The 20,715-nt window shown below is 49.6% G+C and overlaps 1 long non-coding RNA gene across 1 annotated transcript; it reads right to left on the reverse strand.

Moving 5' to 3' along the window:
- Positions 1 to 4,152: 4,152 nt before the first annotated feature.
- LOC109492382 lies at positions 4,153 to 5,154 on the reverse strand. The gene is made up of 2 exons (XR_002146228.3): positions 4,791 to 5,154; positions 4,153 to 4,407 (listed from the first exon to the last, which is right to left on the reverse strand). It is a non-coding gene; the product is annotated as an uncharacterized LOC109492382 (long non-coding RNA).
- Between the last annotated feature and the right edge of the window lie 15,561 nt (positions 5,155 to 20,715).

The following is a 20,715-nucleotide window of genomic DNA, read 5'->3' on the forward strand; positions in this document are numbered from 1 at the left end:
TCCCGTGATTACCAGCGAGGCTGTGTAGCCTTTCTCAGTTTCTTTCTCTGTATTCTGACACTTTTTTGTATGTTTTGCCCATTTTTTCACTTGTTGATTTTTGGACGTTCTTTATATATTCTGGATACATACCCTTTGTCAAATATCAGTGCCGGGTATATTTTCTCCCCATCTGGGGCTCTCCATTTTTCCTGTGTTATCTTTTGTCATACTAAAGTGTTAAGCTTCTAGGGGCGCCTGGGTGGCGCGGTCGGTTAAGCGTCCGACTTCAGCCAGGTCACAATCTCGCGGTCCGTGAGTTCGAGCCCCGCGTCAGGCTCTGGGCTGATGGCTCGGAGCCTGGAGCCTGTTTCCGATTCTGTGTCTCCCTCTCTCTCTGCCCCTCCCCTGTTCATGCTCTGTCTCTGTCCCAAAAATAAATTAAAAAGTTGAAAAAAAAATTTATAAAAAAAAAAATAAAGTGTTAAGCTTCTGATACAGGTAAATTTATTAATCTTATCGGTTCATTGTGCTTTTTATGTTGGTTGAATACGTATTCTCTCGGGTCATAAAGATGTTCTCCTAGGTTTTATTTTAAAATCGTGTAGATTGTCTTTCAACATTTAGATCTCGTATTAACTGGAATTTATTTATTTATTTTTTTGGTAGGTGTAAGAAAAAGATCTAATTTTATCTTGCTTGCTATTGTAAAGCCAGTTGTCCCAGATCCACATACTGGGTGCTTTGTCTTTGTTTTATTTATTTATTTTTTTACAGATTTATTTTTACATGTATCTTTTGTGTCCCTGCTCTGTCTTGTCAGAGTGGTTTATTCCTGCACCACAAAGTTTGAATTACAATGACTTTGCTGTAAATCCTTCGTAGGAAGCCGTCTTATCTCTCTCCTTCGTTCCTTACCCTTTCCTCCTTTTCCTTGTCTTCCTTTGACTGTCTTCCTGCTTTAAGCACTTTACTCTTCCGTATAAATTCTTAAGTCACCTTGTGAGTTTCATAAAAATAGCCCATTGGAATTTTGATTAGATTTACCTTGAATTCATAACTGATATGAGTAGGATTGTCATCAATTGAGTCCTCCTATCTATGAACATGGTATCTCTCTTAATTTTTTAGGGCTTCTTTTATGCTTTCAATGCAGATTTATACTTCTCTCCATAAAGACCTTAAATGTCTTTGATTAGACTCATTCCTAGGTGCTGTCCATTATATGATGCTGTTTAAATGTTGTCTTTTTAAAAATTTTCTTATTTTTTAAAATTTACATCCAAAGTAGTTAGCATATAGTGAGACAATGATTTCAGGAATAGATTCCTTAGTGCCCCTTCCCCATTTAGCCCATCCCCCCTCCCACAACCCCTCCCGTTAGCCTCAGTTTGTTCTCCATATTTCTGATACTCTTCTGTTTTGTCCCCCTCCTTGTTTTTATATTATTTTTGTTTCCCTTCCCTTATGTTCATCTGTTTTGTCTCTTAAAGTCTTCACATAAGTGAAATCATATGATTTTTGTCTTTCTCTGATTGACTCATTTCACTTAGCATAATACCTTCCAGTTCCATCCACGTAGTTGCAAATGGCAGGATTTCATTCTTTTTGATTGCCGAGTAATACTCCATTGTATATATATGCCACATCTTCTTTATCCATTCATCCATCGATGGACATTGGGCTCTTTCCATACTTTGGCTATTGTTGATAGTGCTGCTATAAACATGGGAGTGCATGTGTCCCTTCGAAACAGCACACCTGTATCCCTTGGATAAATACCTAGTAGTGCAATTGCTGGGTCACAAGGTAGTTCTATTTTTAATTTTTTGAGGAACCCTCCACACTGTTTTCCAGAGCGGCCGCACCAGCTTGCATTCCCATAAATGTTGTCTTTTTAAAGTTACTTTTCTGATTGTTGTTGATGAATAAGAATGTAACTGAATCTCCCTGATTTTCTTAGAAGAAAAAAAAAAACTTATCAGTGAATAATAGCAAAGGGGGTATAGTTACAGGGAGCAGATAAATAGAATTCCAAAAGATATTTAAGCAAAAACAACACAGGCCAAAAAAAAATAACGTAACATATAATAACATAATTGGTTATTATAGTATTATTCTCTCAGCAGTTGATAGAGCAACTAGACAAAAACTGAGAAGGGCAGGGGTGCCTGGGTGGCTCAGCTGGTTGAGCGTCTGACTTCGGCTCAGGTCCCGATCTCCCTGTTCATTAGCTCAAGCCCCACATCGGGCTCTGTGCTGGCTGCTCAGAGCCCAGAGCCTGCTTCGGATTCTGTGCCTCCCTCTCTCTCTGCCCCTCTCCCTCTCGCACTCTCTCTCTTCTTCAAAAATAAATAAACTTTAAAAAAGTTTTTAAGGGGCACCTGAGTGGCTCAGTGGGTCAAGTGTCCGACTTCAGCTCAGGTCATGAGCTCACAGTTTGTGGGTTCGAGCCCCGCATCGGGTTCTGTGCTGACAGCTCGGAGCCCGGAGCCTGCTTCGGATTCTGTGTCTCCCTCTCTCTCAGTCCTTCCTCCACTCACACTCTGTCTCTCTCTCTCTTTCAAAAATAAATAAACATAAAAAAAATGGAGAACTGCATCCAAAAGAATAAAATAACATTTAACCAAGGCGGTGAAGGATGTGTGTATTGAAGGCCACACATTAATGGGAGAAATGGAAGGAGACACACATAAAAGGAAAGATTCTATGCTTATGGATTAGCATAATCAATATTATGAGAATGTCCATACTACCCAAAGCAAGCTACAGACTCAATGCAATTTCTATCAAAATTCCAGCGGAAATAGAACAAATAGTCCTAAACTTTGGATGGAACCACAAAAATCCACAAGTAGCCAAAGCAGTCTTGAGGAAGAAAAACGAAGCTGGAGGTTTCATGCTTCCTGATTTCAAACTATCTTACTAAGCTATAGTAGTTCAACAGTATAGTGTTGGCATGAAAACAGAAACACAGATCAGTAGCACAGAACAGAGAGCCCAGGAGTAAACACACACACATATACAGTCAATTCATTTATGAGGAAGGAGCCAGGAATATATAATTGGGAAAAGGACAGTCTCTAGAAGGAAACATAAGCCTGAATCTCCTTGACGTAAGTCTTGGCAATGATTTTTCAAATCTGACACCAAAAATCAAAATCAACATAAGCAACAATAAATAAGTGGGGGCTACATCAAGCCAGAAAGCCTCTGCACACCAAAGGAAACCGATAAAATGAAAGACAACCCACTGAATGGGAGAAATACTTGTAAGCCATGTGTCTGATAAGGGGCTAATATCCAAAGCACATAAAGAACTCATACAACTCAATAGCAAAGAAACAAACCAACCAATTTAAAAATGAGCAGAGGAGCCGAATAGACATTTTCCCACAAAAGACCTACAGACGGCCAACAGGTTCATGAAAAGATGCTCAACGTCGATAATCATCAGGGAAATGCAAATTGAAACCGCAGTGAGGTGCCACCTCACACCCGTGAGCATGACGAGTCTCAAAAAGAGATGAAAACGTAAATGTTGGTGGGGCTGTGAAGAAAGGGGACCCCTGTGCACTGTTAGTGGGCGTGTAAATTGGTGCTGCCACTGGGGAAAACGGTATGGAGTTTCCTTAAAAAGTTATACATAGAACAACCACATCATCCAACAATTCCACTTCTGGGTACTCATCCCAGGAAACAGAAATGCTAACTTGAAAAGGTACATGCACCCCCCGTGTTCATTGCGACGTCATTTACAATAGCCACGATATGGAAACAAACTACATTTCCACGGACGGATGAATGGATGAAGCAATTGTGGTACCTGTGTGATGTGTATGAATATTATTCAGCCGCACAAAGGATTGAAATCTTACCATTTGTGGCAATAGGGAAGGACCTCCAGAACATTATGCTAAGCGAAATAGGTCAGATAGAGAGAGACACTGTATGATCTCTCTAAAGCTCATAGATACAGAAGATAGATTGGTGGTGGCCAGAGGTGGGGGGTGGGTCGTGGAAGAAATAAGTGAACGGGGATTATATATATTTTATATTTATATATCTTTACCCATATCTAACGAAATAATGAGCAGGATGTTGCTCAGATGCATCCACTCGGGGGAAAAACCAGAAGAGATGAGGAAAATTTGAGCAATGCCATAGACCACCTTGACTGAAGTGCTATTTATTGAAGTCTACACCCCCAAAGGCAGAATACACACTTTTACATTTTCATCAAGATGTACTATATACTGGATCATAATGAAAAATGTTGTTCTTAACTTTGTTCCCCCATATACCATGTGTCTTCTTCTCTAGATGCTTTTAAGACTTTCTCCTCATCACCAGTTGGCTTCTTCTCATGTGCCACCGTGAAACTGTCTTTACGTTTATCCTGCTTGGGATTCGTTGGGATTCTCGGATCTGTGGGTTTACAGCGTACATCATGTTTGGAACATTTTTGGCAATTGTTTCTTCAGATATTTTTCCTGCCCCACCCTCATATTCGTTACCTTTTGTTGCATAAACATATACCCCCAAACTAGTGGCTTAAAACAACAAGCATATTGTCTGGGGCGCCTGGGTGGCTCAGTCGGCTGAGCGTCCGACTTCAGCTCAGGTCATGATCGCAGGTTGTGAGTTCGATCCCCGTGTCAGACTCTGTGCTGACAGCTCAGAGCCTGGAGCCTGCTTCAGATTCTGTGTGTGTGTGTGTGTGTGTGTGTGTGTGTCCCCACTCACACTCTGTCTCTTTCTCCTTCAAAAATAAATAAACATTAAAAAAAACAACAAGCATATTATCTCACACAGTTTTTGTGGGTCAGGAACGTGGGAGCAGCTCATCTGGGTGCCTTTGGTTCAAGGTCCTTCATAAGAAGGCCCCAATCTACGTGTCGGCTGGGGCTGCAGTCACATGCTGGTTTCAGTTTTCCACCACGCGGACCCCTTCCTGGGGCTGCCCGAGTGCTTTCAAACATGGCAGCCAGCTTCCCCCAGAGTGCATGGTCCGAGAGAATAAGGCTGAAGCCACAAAGTCCTTTATGACCTGTCCTCAGAAGTCATACAGCATCATTCCTGCAGTGTTTGAGTGGTAACTAGATTAGCCCTATTCAGGGTGGAGAGGGGCTGTCAAGGTCATGGATCCCAAAAGATGGGGACCATTGGGAGCCATCTCAGAGAATGGCTACCACGCTACTAGCTTTCTTTCCTCAACCCCTGAGTCTCCAGTTATAGGTACACTAGACCACCTGATCTTGTCCTTTTGTTCCTTGTCCTTGTCTCTTTTTTTCCTTTGTACTTCATTTTGGATAGTTTCTCTTGCTATGTCTTCAAGTTCCCCAATCTTTTCTTCTGCAGTATCTAATGAGTTGTTGATTCCATTCAGTGATATTTTATTTCAAACATTGTATTTTTCATCCCTACAAGTTTAATTTGGTCCAGTTGGCTGACGGTGTTGTTTAAGTCATCTGTATTACGCTTGATGGTCTGTCAACTTGTTCCAGCAATTAACAAGAGAAGTGTTGAAGTCTTCAACAATGTGCCCAATTCTTTTCTCAGTTCTGCCTGTTTTTACCCAGTGTATTTTGGACCTCTCTTTTACTCAGTGCATGCACATTTAGGATGGTCACATCTTAGTTAATTGACCTTTTCAGCCTTGTGAAATGTCCTTATTTAAATATTTTTCCATTTTTCTACTCTAAACCTATTTGTGTGTTTATACCTAATACCGCATGGGGTCGGGGACTGATCTCTTAGCTAATCTGATGACAGCCAGGCAGAACTTGAGTATGACTTAATACTTTCCTCTGGGTCAAAATTGCCACTCACGTCCCATGTCCCATTTTTTTTCAGGGCCCTTTCATTCATGATCTTAAATTGATCTTCTCTGGTCACAGGGAGAATGGCTTCCATTTTGCAGATGGGATACCGAGGCTCCAGGCAGAGGAATAGGGTACTCGAGCCCACTCCCATGGCCACCAGAGGGGGAAGCCCGGCCTTCTGGCTTGCGGCCAGCTCTCCTGTCCCACTGCAGCTGTGAAGGAGGCTCCAGCTTCCTATGGAGGGTTCCTCCCTCATCACGCAAACAAATGGACACTGATACAGGCCATTTTGCGTCCAAATTGGGTTGATCAGAAACTACTTACCCAACCACATCAGAAGGCACGTTGACACGGGTTTCCCAGAAACTATAGGAGGGAGGTTTGCCCTAGAATTAGTTGGCAGCTTGTACCTATTGTTAGAGAAGAAAAAAAGTCTTGTAAATCTCTTCAACGCTAGGAGAATGAGCATCATTGAAAGAGGTTTTGGATTTTTTTTTTTTTAAAGAGAACCCTCACAGCCTTCTGCCTGCTGTACAGCTGTAATGGGGCAAAAGGGGAAACTGAGCTCGCCTGAGCAAAGGATCGGATATCAAAGGCAGTGTGTCCCGCCCGAGTGTGGTATTCGTTGGGCCCCATCTGGACTCCTGCCCCCACACCACAGTCTGGAGGTGGGTGGGTGGGGAGCATCTCCTTTCACAGACCACTCCACCTGCTCCTGTCTCCCCTCCTGCCCACCCACTTCTGGCTCAGGTTAGCGCTGGAAGCCACCCACGTGTCTGTGAACCGTACACTTCGTCTGTCCAGATAAACCAGGAGGGTGTGGATGCTTCCAATGGGTTTCCCAGTCAAACTTCGGAGGGCGTCTTAACTCACAAGTAGCTCCTAACCAGCACGGTGAACCCCTGCCGGGGACCGTGGGGGCACAAAGGTGAGCCCGTCCCGGGTGAGTGGACGTTAAGCGGTGGAGACACACGTGAATGTGCGAACACCAGAGGCTCAGACACGAGAAGTGACTCCAGGACACCACGAACTGTTAAGTGACATTGGGGACAACGGAGGCTGTGGGGCCAGAGAAGGGGTTCAGAGGCAGGTCGCTGGATGTGGACAAGGCCCCTACTGGGTGCTCCCATAGGACGCAGGTTTGTCCCAGGACGAGTTGACAGCTTGCACTTACTGTTACACAAAGAAGAGTGTTTTGGGGGCGCCTGGGGGGCTCAGTCGGTTGAGCGTCCGACTTCGGCTCAGGTCACGATCTCGCGGTCCGTGAGTTCGAGCCCCGCGTCGGGCTCTGTGCCGACGGCTCAGAGCCTGGAGCCCGCTTCAGATTCTGTGTCTCCCTCTCTCTGACCCTCCCCCGTTCATGCTCTGTCTCTCTCTGTCTCAAAAATAAATAAACATTAAAAAAAATAAAAAAAAAATAAAGTGGGGGAAACTGAGGCTGGGGGGGTGACTTTAGGCACACTTTCCAAGACAAGCCTCTCAGGGGAGAGGGTCTGTGTCTTGAAGGCCAGGTAAGGGGGGGTGAGGCTGGGGGGCTTTGGGAGCAGGGTAGCCCCAGACCTGTCCGGGAGACAGCAGGGGCCCCAGCGTGAACTGACCAAAGGGTTTGGGCCGGCGAACGACTGGGTAAGGACGAGGTGGTGTTGGGGGCGGAGCCAGAAATCCCAGATGCCCTGGTGGTTTCTGACCCAGGTGGTCATGGCTGTGGCCTTGCTGAGATCACCTTTGTCATGGCTCTGCGGGGCTGGCTGGGGCTCAGAGCTGTGGCTCAGAGCTGTGGCCTATTTTATAGATGAAGGACCCGAAGCACAGGGGTGGGAGGAACTTTCTGGAAGTACGGGGGAGTGAATGGCCATGCAAGGAGACCACCAGGACTCTCCGCACGGTGGTCTGTACTCCCACACTTGGTGACAGTCTCCTCCCTTGTGCTCTGCAAAGGCTGTTGGGGTTGGGGGCTGTCCCCCGCCCTCCGCCCTCCCACATTCCCTTAGAGACCCAGGAGAGACTTGCTTTGCAGTGAGGCCTCTGTCTCTAGCCGTGGGATGGAACAGCTCCACACAGGGTTGTCTGGAAATGCAGGTTCCGGAAGCCTGGATTTGGGCATTGAATGACAGCTCCTGCCGCCTGTGGGCACGGCCACATCTTTCCTCAGGATAGCTTTCCGGCTGTCCCTTCTCTGTCCTCCAACAGAATGTGCAGGCCACTTCTCTGAGTGTGAGGTGCGGTCTGACTCCCTGACCTCGTAGGGGTAGGGGGAGCTGGTGATGATTTGGGGGGCCAGAGCCCTGGGCATTTGCAGGAGGCACTGCCGGGCGGCCAAGGAAGATAATGAAGCTTAAACAGACGCCCCACCCGCGTGGGTTCATCCAGGGCTCTCCATGGGCCTCTCTGCTCCAGCCTACAAATCGTTCTCGCCCCTTTGTCTGGTTTCTGGGCTGGGCACCGGCCGCCACAACATCCTGCCCCAAGCCAACCTCAGGGAGCTTCTCACCCAGGGCCACAATGACCAGGATTCTAAACGATTGGTTTTAGGCTTCACTCGTTTCTGTAGCGTGGTGTCCTTGTTCTTAAACAGACCCTCCAGACCACAGGTGCTGAGCCGCCTGCTTCCTCCACTGGGGCCGTGGGTGGAGGTCCGGGCAGTGTCTTGTGGTCGCACTTCCCACAAGGAGGTCCGCTGGAAGAGTGTGGCCCATCACCCGTCTTCTAACAAGAACAGAGCAGGTATACAATTCCCTGATCCCAGGGTTTGTGGGGATCTTGGGTCCCCATGGAGGCCTCTGGTTAAAAGGAAGTGAGGGGGGCAGAGAGGGGCGGGGGCAGGGTTCTGTGGGATCTGGGTCAGACCAGATGGCAGGAGCAGGTGAGCAGGTGAACAGGTGTGCAGGGCTCAAGGATACCCTCCCGTCTCCTCCCCACCCCTTCCCTCCATCTCCAGGCCCCACCCCCACCGAGGGCCAGAGGAAGCTCACTTTGTCTGGCCTTTCTAGCCCCAGGGAGAGCTGAGCAGCCCCCACTGAGCGCAAGGATGTGCAGACTGCCCTATGAGGGCACATGCCCTGCTGTCTGGGTTACGAGGGTGCACCCTTGTGGGCATGTTCCCATGTGCCCACATGCATGTGTGCCCAAGTGTGACAAGGGAGGGTACATTGTGGTGGGAAAAGGCGTTACCACCAAGAGGCAGATAATGTCAACAGCAGGGAACTCTTCCTGTCAGCCCTTGGAATCTAGACTTTGTTCAATACAGCTCTTTGGTTTTGCTGGCTCTGAAGATGAGTTTTAGGATCCCTCTTGGTTTGGGATTTCTACGAATCCCAAGAAGTTACTTTGTAAGTGAAATAGAGGAAAAGCTATCTATTTATCCACCTACGTATCCAACCATGTACCATCCGTGTATTCATTCATCTACCCACTCATCTGTCCATTTACCAATCCACCTGTCACCCATCTATCCACCCATCTGTATATTCATCCACTCATCCATCCATCCACCCATTATCCATCCATCCACCCATCCACATACCCACCCATCCATCCACTTACCCAACCGCCCATCCATAATGCATTTGTCCATCCGTGCTTCTACCCATCATCCATTCATCATCCATTTATTGACTGACTAATCAATAGATAGATACACACATATACATCCAATCAATGTTCACTGAACCCCAAATACTGCTGGGACAAACTCTGGCTGCTGGGTACTGGAGAGGCAGGTGAATGAGACATTGTGTTTGCCCCAAGGAGTTCTCGGCCTCATTCTGCAGAAAGACCAGGGGAGGAACAACAGCAACATGAGGGGATCCATGCTCTAGTTGAGGCTGGTGCAGTGGGCACCCTAAGGAGCCCTTCACTCATCCACAGATAGACCAAGGGAGGCTTCAATGGAAGGAGGCCTCGGACCTGAGTCCTGGAGAAGAAGAAGAGGCTCACATGGAGGGAGATGGAGAAGGACATTCCAGGACAAGAGACACAGCACTACCTCAGTCTCTTGGGACAGGTGCAGGCGTGTGGTAGCCGGTCAGCAAGGTAGTGTCCATGCCTCCTGGCTTTCATAGTATCCTAGTACCCTTTCCGCAGTACCCATAGTATCCTCCTAGGTGGAATCAGGGCTGGTCTGCGTGATGAGTAGAGTGTGGCGAAGATGGCCGTTGTAAAGGGCACTGCAGCTTTCAGTCTGATCTCATGGATTCCTCTGTCTGTGGGAAGCCAGCTGCCATGACATGAGGACATTCAAAAGGACCCGTGGAGAGGAACGGAGGCCTCTGACCAGCAGCCAGCACCAACTGACCAGCCTTGGAAGCCAATCCCCCTCCCTGGTCAGACTTCCAGAGGACTGGCCACCAAGCCGACCTCTGCCTGCCACTTCAGGAGAGACCCCCAGCCAACACTACACAGCCACGCCCCTCCCACATTCCTGACCCACAGAAACTATGAGGATAACAAATGCTTGCAATTGCTTTGACTCATCGTGTTCGGGACAGTTTGTTATTCAGCAATAGATAACTAATACATGGGCATGGTGAGCAGCCTGCTCAGCCCCCAGCACTGGCCCTTCCTTCTCTGTGCCGGCCACTGGGACAAAGAATGTGGCTCCCATGAATGTTTCTGACCAGGGCCAGGGCGCAGATGGAAGGAACTCCCAGAAGACACTCCTTACTTATGCACTAATTCCACAGTATTTGTTGAGGGCCCACTCTCCTGGAGCTTATCTTCTGGTGGGGGTAGACAAACAACGAAGAGAAAAGGAAGTGAGTGCTATGAAGGAAAATTGAGCAGGATGGGGGGGTGAGGGAATGTCTAGGTGTGGGTGTGGGTGTGGGTGTGAGTTTAGTTGGGGAGGTGAAGGCAGGCGATGCTAATGAGGGGACATTGAGCAGAGAAGTAAAAGAAGTCTGAGAATAAGGCTTGTGAACATCTGGGGAAGGAGTGCTCTGGGCTGAGGCAACCACAGTGCGTGCAAAGGTCCTGAGGTTGGAGTTTACTTGGCATGTTAGAGGAATGGCTAAGGGGCTAGCGAGGCTAGAACAAAGTGAGGGAGATTCAGAGTTGGAGTTGATGAGGTGAGGGCGGTGGGCAGCAGTCCAGGTAGGGCCTCATAAACCACAGTGATGTGTGTGGAGAACGGAAGGTGCTTGTTTCAGGCTTGGGAGCGATTTCAACACTTCTCACACTCCCACCTCCTTGACATTGGCCCACAGAAGCTGCAGAATGAATGTTCTGGACACGCATCAGCTCAGGGACAACAGGGAGGGCCCCAACCCGAGTCACGGCCAGTGGGAAGACACTCCATGTGCCTTATAGTCGTCCTTGGCATTGACTCTGGGGTACAGACAGGGAGATACCATTTCTCTCTCTTGCCCACCGTGTTGCTACGTCTCATTCCTTCTAGAGTGAAATTCAACTTTCTCGGCCTAAAGTTTGAGGCTTTATGAGTGTGCCTCCAGCTCACGTTTCTAGCTTCACCTCCTACCTGAGCCCATCTTGCAGGCTGAACGTCCCCTCCCCTTTGAGACTCGTAGCTGGCCAACGTCTTTCTCCTCTTCTGAGGCTGAACACCTTCCACGTGATGCTTCCCAGCGCCCTCCAGCCCCAGGAGAGGCTCTGTTCCTTCCCAGGCTCCCCCGCTCCCCGACACGCTTAAGTTTCTTCCAGCCTGTATTGTTTCCAATGGGCTGTTTTGGTTGTTCTCATCCTCGTCGCCCTGTAAGGAATGTGTACTTCTTTGGCTACTTTATTGAGGTATAATCCAAACACTGTGATGTTCATCCTTTTTATTTCTGACATTTGCTGAGGTCTGACAAACATGGACAGTGTATCACTATTACAGGACTATAGTCAGGATACAGAATATTTCTACCCTCCTCCCCAGAAGTCCTGGTGCCCCTTTGTAGACAATGCCTTCCTTTACCCCCGCTCCTTGAAACCACCATCAGTCTGCTGGTCCTGCCATAACAGAACACCACAGGATGCACAGCTCAAGGAGCGGAAGTTTATTTTCTCACAGTTCTGGACTTTATTCCGAGTCCAAGGCCCAGGTATCAGCAGGGTTGATTTCTGGCAAGACCTCTTCCTGGCGTGTGGATGCTCACATTTTCATTGTGTGTTCATATGGCCTTTTCTCTGCATGCAGAGAGAGAGAGAGAGAGAGAGAGAGAGAGAGAGAGAGCTGTTTGGTGTCTATTCCTCTTTGTAGAGGACACAAATCTATCCGTTCAGGACTCCACCATTATGGGCCTCACTTAAACTTAATCACTCCCTAAAGGCCTTATCTCCAAATACAGCCACAGTGGGGGTTACGGCTTCAACATATGAATTCTGGGAGGACACAATTCAGTTCACGTCGCCACTGATCTATTCTCTGGCCCTGTAATTTTGTCTTTTTCAGAACATCCTATAAATTGAATTATATAGTATATAGCCTTTTGAGTCTGACTTTTCCGTCTTAGCATAATATGTATCAATATTTCCATGTGTCTGTCGCTACTCCATTGATTTTCATTGCTGAGTAGTATTCCAGTGTGTAGATGTACCACAGCCTGTTTATCCATTGCTCTGTTGAAGGACATTTGGGTTGTTTCCAGTTTTGGGCAATTTTGAATAAAGCCACAAAACCCACAAACGCATATAGGTGTTTGTGTGACCATTAAGTGTTCATTTTTCTTAGGTAAATACCTAGGAGTGGGATTTTGGGTTCTACGGTAAGTGTATAACTCGATAAGGAACTCCCAAACTGTTTTCTAAAATGGCCGCACCATTTTGCATCCCCATCACTGATGTATGAGAACTCCCATTCCCCTGCATCCTCTAATTCCTCTGCATCCAATTCCTCTGCATCCTCAAAGCACTGGGTATTGTCAGGTTTTTTCAAAAAAAAAATTCATTGTCTTGCCATTCTAAGAGATAAGAGGTATTTCAATAAGGTTTCACTATGCTTTCCTTGATGGCTGATAATATTGTTTTCATGTGTTTTGTTTTGTTTTGTTTTGTTTTTTTTTTGCCAGCCACTTATCTTCTTTGGTGCAGTGTTTGTTCAAATATTTGGCTTGCTTTTTTAGTGTGTAGTTTATTTTCTTATTATTGAGTTTTGAGAGTTCTTTCAATATTTTGGACGCATGTTCTCTATCAGATATGTGGTTTGCAAATATTTTTTCCCAGTCTGTGGCTTGTCTTTTCATTTCTAAGAGTGTCTTTCAGGGAGCAGAAGTTTTTAGTTTTTATAAAATCCAATTTGTCATTTTCTTCTTTTATAGATTTTCTTTTTGTGTAAACCTTTTTGCTGATTATGCTTTTAGTGTCCTATCAAAGAAATCTTTGCCCAACCCGAGGCTACAAGATTTAGCTCCTCTATTTTCTTACAGAATTTTAACAACTTTAGATTTTACATTTTGGTCTATGATTCATTTTGAGCTTCTTACATATATACATTTATAATTTTCATCAATTTTGGAAAATTTTCAGCCATTATTTCTTCAAATATTTGGTACTGTCCTTCCTTTCCTTTCTGTCTAGGACTCCATCAACATGAATGTTAGACCTCTTGATATTGTTGTGCAGGTCATGAGTCACCGTTTATTTATTTATTTTTTTAGTTTTTTTCCTTTCTGTATTTCAGTTTAGATGGCTTTAACATTTCTACGTCTTTGAGTTTAACCTGCTGTCTGTGAAGTAAATTTTTCATTTCAGACGTTGTATTTGTCATTTCTAGAAGTTTCATTTGAGTGTGTGTGTGTATCTTCCATTTCTTTCTCATGTTCACACTTTCCTTTCATTTCTTGAACATATTTATAATGGCTCTTTTAAAGTTCATTGTAAGCTAATTCCACCATCTCGGTCGGGTCTGGCTCTGTTTCTTCTGACTAATTTTTCTCCTGGTCTTGGGTCACATTTTGCTGCCTGTTGGCATGTCTAGCAATTTTCGATTGTATGCTGGGCATTACATACGCCACATTGTTCTGAGTTTGGATGAGGTTGTCCTCTTTCACAGTGGATTGAAATTTGTTTTGGCAGCCAACAAAGTTATTTGTAGATCAGTTTATTCCTTTTGAAGCTTGTTTTCTATCTCTGTTGGGGCAGTTCTAGAGTAGCCTATACTGCATGGCTAGTTTACATATATGACTAAGGCATGGTCGTTCTGGGTTTCCACTGAATGCCCCAGGTGTTCAACAAGGGCTTTCCATCCTAGCTGGTAGGAACTTGCATGGGTCTCAGGTGAGCTCTGGGACCTGGCTGAGTTTTGCCCAGCCTTGTGCAGTTTCCCCTCACATATGTGCAACTTAATCTTCAACCAAATACTCAAGAGGACCCTGTGAATGTTTCTGGAATTTGTTCTCTATAAATTCTTTCCTCTCCAGTACTCTGCCTCACAAAGTTTAGTTGTTCTGACCTCCCCCAAGCTCCTGTGTTTCCTCAACTCAGTGAGATCACTAAATACCCTTTCCCTGCATTCTGGGTTCCCAGAAAGAATGCCAAATTGGCCGTGGGGCTCAATGTTGTTCTCTCCTTCTCTAGAGAATAACAATCTTAAGTTGTTTGTTTTCCAATACCTGAAAAGATCTGTTTCATATATTTTGTTTAGTTTTCTGGTTTTTAATTTTTTAATGTTTTCTTATTTTTGAGAGAGAGAGAGAGAGACAGAGAGAGAGAGAAGCAGGGAGATAGGGAGACACAGAATCTGAAGTAGGTTTTAGGCTCTGAGCTGTCAGTACAGAGCCTGATGTGGGGCTCAAACTCACAAGCCACGAGATCACGACCTGAACCGAAGTTGGATGCATAACCAAGCCACCCAGTCACCCTACTGATTTTGTTTTTTAATGAAAGAGGGTAAGTCCCATACCAATTATGTCTTCACGGGTGGTGGTGGAAATTCCACTTTTAAGTTTCTTTACCTGAGAAATTGGGATGACAATACCTACCTCCTAGGCTTACATGCAGTAAGACACAGGCATGTTGGACCCAATCCTCACGCCTTTTCAGTTCCTCTACTGCCTTCAAAAAAATCTCTTGGTTTGACACCTTATTCTTGTTGGGTCACTGCTCTGCCTTCAGACTTGGATGAGAAAACATTCCATGGGGAATGGGGTCCAGCTTCCTGAGCATTTTCTCTTGAGATGAAACAACCTTTGTGGTGAATCTTGACCTAAAGGAAATGGGACATGGGATGGAGCCAGGCTGTTAAATCCTCCCACCTCTCTCCCTTTTGTGGGCTCTTTGACGGTGTGATGGTGCGGAACCCCCCCGAGAGGAACTCCTCCCTGTCTCTGGAAAGCTTATTATAGAGCTTAGCTGGTGCAATGCTACATGGCCGTCCTCACTTCACGTTTTCCTTTCCCTCTCTCGCATGCTCCTGAACCCGGGCTTGCTCACACAAGATGTGGGTGCATCACATGCCATGCAGCACCAGGCAAATAGCTGTGCTTGGCGACCGGGACTCACCAGAATTCACTGGTTGATCTGAAATGGGAAGGGAGTGGCTCTCCACACACACACACACACACCATCCAAGGGAGTCAGAGTTCTAGATCTAAAACTCAAGGAGACGGCTTCTCCTTTAACTTCCGCTTTAAATTTTTTTTTTCAACATTTATTTATTTTTGGGACAGAGAGAGACAGAGCATGAACGGGGAGGGGCAGAGAGAGAGGGAGACACAGAATCGGAAACAGGCTCCAGGCTCTGAGCCATCAGCCCAGAGCCTGACGCGGGGCTCGAACTCCCGGACCGCGAGATCGTGACCTGGCTGAAGACGGACGCTTAACCGACTGCGCCACCCAGGCGCCCCTAACTTCCACTTTAAACAAGACGCAGAGGACATTACTGGATCTGAAGGACACAGTGAGGGCTCTTGTGAGGTTCCGGGACAGGTTAGAGAAGCCCTTTCCACTCTAAGTCCCAGACTGGTGTGGAGGGTGTTGAGAAGGACCCCAACCCATTTATTTTGCTGACAAGAAGCCCGAGGGCCAAGGTGGGTTCCTAGCCCCAGCTGTTTCCCCTACACCATAGCTCCATGCTTAGAAATAAGAAATTCAATTTTTCAAATAGGTTTGTGATTGAAACACAAAATCCTAACACTCATGTTTCTGATCCTCGATTCTGCATTTCTTTCTGTGTGCCCAGCTCCCCGTGGCAGCCCTTAGGAGGGGGTCCTCCCCACGTCTACATGGGCAGGAGCAGCAGTGCCCCCTCCAGGTCACAAAGTCCCTCCCCACACCCTTTCCCCCCACTCCCCTGTCATCTTGCTTCCTTGTCCTAGACTTTACATACATTTCTCACTCCCCAAACATTCATTAAACAAATATTTACCGAGCACCTACGAGGGTCTTGCTGGGTGCTGTGACTGCAGCAGTGGGAACGTCGGCTTGGGACCCTGGTCTGCTTACACATCCCTCTTTGTCGCCAGGGTCTCGGGAGAGAGATTTGAGATGCTCAGCCCAGGATGGATCCTGCCTGGGTGGCACTCAGTCCTGATGGGGTCAAAACATTGAAATATGTTTGATTTACAGAGCACCTGAGCAGATAGCACATAGAGTTCCCATATGCACCCCCTTCACCCCTCCATGGTTTCCCATGGTTTCTTGTGTTGGTGTGGCCCATTTGTTACAAAGAAGGAGCCGGTGTTGATACGCTATTATTAACCAGAGTCCGCAGTTTACATTAGGGTGCGCACCTTGTGTTGCACATTCTGTGGGTTTTGAAAAATGTACAATGTAGGGGCGCCTGGGGGGCTCAGTCGCTTGAGCTTGAGCGTCCGACTTCGGCTCAGGTCACGATCTCGCGGTCTGTGAGTTCGAGCCCCGTGTTGGGCTCTGTGCTGACAGCTCAGAGCCCTGATTCTGTGCCTCCCTCTCTCTCTGCCCCTCCCCTGCTCATGCTGTCCACAGTTCTGCCTTTTCCAGGATGTCATGCGGCTGGATTGTACAGAATGCAGCCTTTTTGGATTGCCTCCTTTCTCTTAGCAAAATGCATTTAAGGTTCCCCCATGTCTCTTGGTGGCTTGCTAACTCATTTCTTTTTTTTTTTTTTCAACTTAAAAACATGAACAAATTTATTTCTTGACTGTCATACATTCACAGGGCTCAGAATTCTAAGGGCACTAAAATTCACCTCTTACTCCTAACCCCCGGCCGTCCGGTTTCCTTCTCTGGAGGGCACTGATGCGAACACTTTCTTGGATGCTAACACAGCCTTCTGAAGACTCTTTTATACATAGAGAAGCATTTTTCTTTCTTCCCATCTTTCTTACCGTCTTAAAATACACACACCATAAAGGTTACCATCTTAATCATTTTTGAGCGTGCAGGTCAGTGGCCCTGAGCATGCTGACAATGACACGCAGTTGTCGCTGCCACATCCACATGGAGAACATTTACGTCTTCCCAGACTGAAGCTCCTCCCTGGAAACACCAGCCCCCCACTCGCCCCTCCCTCAGCCCCAGCCCACCATCCTACTTTCTGCCTTTGTGATTTTGATGACTCTCCAGGGATAGGGGAATCTTTGGAGGGTCTCCAGGTGATTTGACTGGGGGGCCAGGTCGAGGTCCTGGAATCTCGGGGCGGTGGGTCCCCAGTATGGTGCCTTCCGAAGCACGTCCTTGAACCTGTAAACGTGGCACTGCATTCCCTTTCTTTCCCTTTACATTTTGATGCAGCCTGTCTTTTGTTTCCACATTTCCTGGACTCAGCCGCGTTGCCCACCCCATTCACGGGCAAAATGCTGCATCTGTCTTAGGAGCTTGGGCATCCCTGCCCTGCTTCCTGTAGGCCTTGGGGCCGTGTGTGCCTCAGTGTACCCACATGCACAATGGGTGTCGGTCCATCACGCCGACTTACTGTGGGCCCCCAGGGGGTCTGGCTCCCTACCCGCTGCGTGTCGTGGGCACGCGGTCTCATCCCCACTGTGTTTCCTGTGGCTCCCGTGTGGGGTCCCACGCGGGAGGTTTGTGCCCGCGTGGGGCAGCGGGGCACCGGGGCCTGGGTCCGCCTGTGGGGACTGTGTGAATCAGAGCAGCCGGCCGCGGCTGGATAAACCTGGCGGGACGCTTAACGCGGCCTCTTGGCAGACCGATTGTGCAAACACCTTTCCTCCCAGGGAAACACGTCCGCCCCTCAGAGAAGGTGCGAGAGCTTCCCGGACACCGAAGGGGTCTTGCTGGGTGAACTAACTCTTCATTATTCCGTTCCCGGGGCTCCTGCGTTGGCCCGGTGCCCGGCGCACAACTGCGCGCCCGCATGGGGTCCCCCAGACGCTGGGCTGCAGATAGTCCCGGGGTCCCCCCTCCCCCGCTCGGAAGTGCCCACGCCGGCCCGTCCTTGTCCGCTCGCCCGGGACAGACACCAGCGAGTTCGTCCTCTGGTACCCGAACGTCTTGTTGGCGAGGACACGCGGGTTCCCATCTGCCTGCACTGGTTGGCTGCGCGTGAGGCTGGGGTTTTGGCACTTGGGCTCGCTGTACCCCTCCCTCTCTGGGTCATTGTTTAGCCTTTTGTCACCTCCACAGCCCCCCCCCCCCCCAGGACTGGAAACACCACCTGCTGTTACGACTTCCAAGTGGGATCATTCAAAACCCAAAGTGGCCAGACACGGGCGTCGAGAGTGACGAGATAGGCCTTGATCCCCAGGAGCAAGGGTGGGGGGCTATGGCTGCCCTGAGACCACCCCAGGCAGCCCCTCCCCAGGTCTCTTTACCACTACCTACTGGCCCCGCCGACCATGAGCTGGAGGCGACGCCTCCACCCCGACCCATCGGCCCTCTTGTTTCTTCCCTGTCCCTTCCCGGCGTCCCACAGGCACAAGAGCAGGGTCCGGACCCCGTCACAGTTCTTCCCAGCCACCTCGTCCCCCTCGCCCTGTTTCCTTGTCTGCAAAATGGGCGTGGAAGCCTTTGGGACATGCTTGGCCTGCAGAGCTGTTCCGGGACAGAGGCTGTTCTCGCCTCCTGGCTAGTTTCTTACTGAATCAACAGTCGCCTCACCTGGGTACCAGGGCACAGCACTGAGTACCGCCTGGTCCCTGCCCCAGGGAGGTGGCCGTGGGAGGGGCAGGAGCCTGGAAGGTGTGTTCGGGGGGACCCTTCCCAGGCGACACAAAAGGGCCCTGCGTTTGGGGGTGGCAGCCAGGACGCCGAGGTGGCCACAGTCATGGATGAGGATGCCAGACTCCTGGGCTCACGTGCACGGCCTCCCCTTCCTGGCTGCAAGCCTCAGTTTCCCCAGCTACTCCCAGGGGGAGACGGGGGGGGGGCGGGTCTTGTGCCGATGAAACGACTGAGTAGTTCTAGGAGGCATAGCTCAGCACCGGGCAGACGCTGCTCAGAGGTCATGAGCACAAAACCGTCCTCGAGAGGCCAGAATGCGGCAGGTGGATGGGGACTTTGTCGCTGCTGGGCCCGATTTCTGAAAAATGGAGCAGCCAAGGGCACTGACCCCCGCTGAGGAAGGTCAGGAAGGGGCTCGGAGTGGCCTGTCCAACAGGGGCCGGCCTGCCACCCGCCAGCCGCTATCTGTCTGGGCTCCGGGGCCACCTTCCCGGGGGAGCAGGCAGGGAAACCGGAGCCCGGGGCGGGAGGCGCGGGGCCATTTCATCCACCTCGGGATGGCGGCGAGTTCCAGGTGAAGCTATTGTTCCCGCGCACGGGTGGGGATAATGCGTCCCGACAGCCCCGAGGATGGGCCCCTGCGGGCCCCCGGGTTACAGACCGGCCCAAGAGTGGCCCCCACGGTCTGGCCTCTTCACGTGCTTCCGGCCCCCGGGCTCGGACACACCTGGGAGCGGTGCGGCCCATTCACTAAGCGCTTTGGCCAAGGTCACCATCAGCCGGGGACAGAGTGCGCCTTGTCGAGGGCGCCAGCCCAGCCTTTGTGCCCTGCGGGCTGCCCCCGACCACAAGAATTCCCCCTGCTCACCCTCATTCACACAGGGAGGGTGCTCACTGCCGGGGTGTGGGGGTGGGGGGGTGGGGGGGCTGCTCTCCCTCCCCCTCCCTCCCTCCCAGGCCGCCTTTGGGCCGGAGGCTAAAGCCTTCGCCAAACAAGCCTCGCCCACCATTTTCCAAAACCTAATTGCCACGCTGTGTCTGTGATGGGCACGGACCCAGGGCCGGGCCTGCCAAGAATTTCCCCGTGTGAATACCTGCGCAGGGCATCTCCTGTGGGAACCGGGAGTCACACAGGGCCTGGCGTTTGTCCCCAGCCTGTCTTGTGACATTAGGCGGATCAAAGCCCCATTGTAAAAAGTCATGTTCGCTCTGTTTGTCCGCCTGGAGCCTGCGTCCCGGGACGGCCCTTCCCTCGTCTCGGGTTCAGGGAGGGAGCTGACCATCGAGAGACGAGATGTGGGCCCCCGCATTCCTTCTGGAAGGAGCCCCGCCAGGAGGGAGTGAAATTGTCTCTCCTGGGTCGGAGGCTGGGCGCGCCCTGAGAAAGCACGAGAAAGCGTGGGGGCAGCCCAGCTCCCGGTGTCTTCAGAGGAACAAGCTTCAACCTGGCTCTGCAAATCGCAGCTAAAAGGCAGAGAAAAACGTCACCGACGCTGAAATCACCGAGGCTTCAGAGCCAGCGATGAGGGAAGGGCGCGGGAAGGGGCCGGGGGTGGCCTCTGCCCGGCACCCCGGGGGGAGGGGGGGTGGCGGGCGGGGAGGAGAGCGGGCTTGGACAGGCCTCGGCAGGGAGTGCTAGGAAGGCGCTCGGGGCTCCCAAGGGGCGGCCTCCCTCACTCCCAAGACCCGCCACTGGGTGTCGGGGTGGGGGGGACCCGCCGCTGAGTGTCCAGTGAGGGGGGCCGGTCAAATCATCGAACCACCTGCGTGGCAGCGTGTGAGACAGAAGGGTCCTGCCACCCGCCGTGGGCCGCCCGGGGCACGTGTCGAGTGCTGGGAGGGCTCGATGACGTCTGTCTCCGCGAGGACGTGTGTG

This window comes from Felis catus, chromosome D1 (genome assembly GCF_018350175.1).
Source record: "Felis catus isolate Fca126 chromosome D1, F.catus_Fca126_mat1.0, whole genome shotgun sequence".
Lineage (NCBI taxonomy): Eukaryota > Metazoa > Chordata > Mammalia > Carnivora > Felidae > Felis > Felis catus.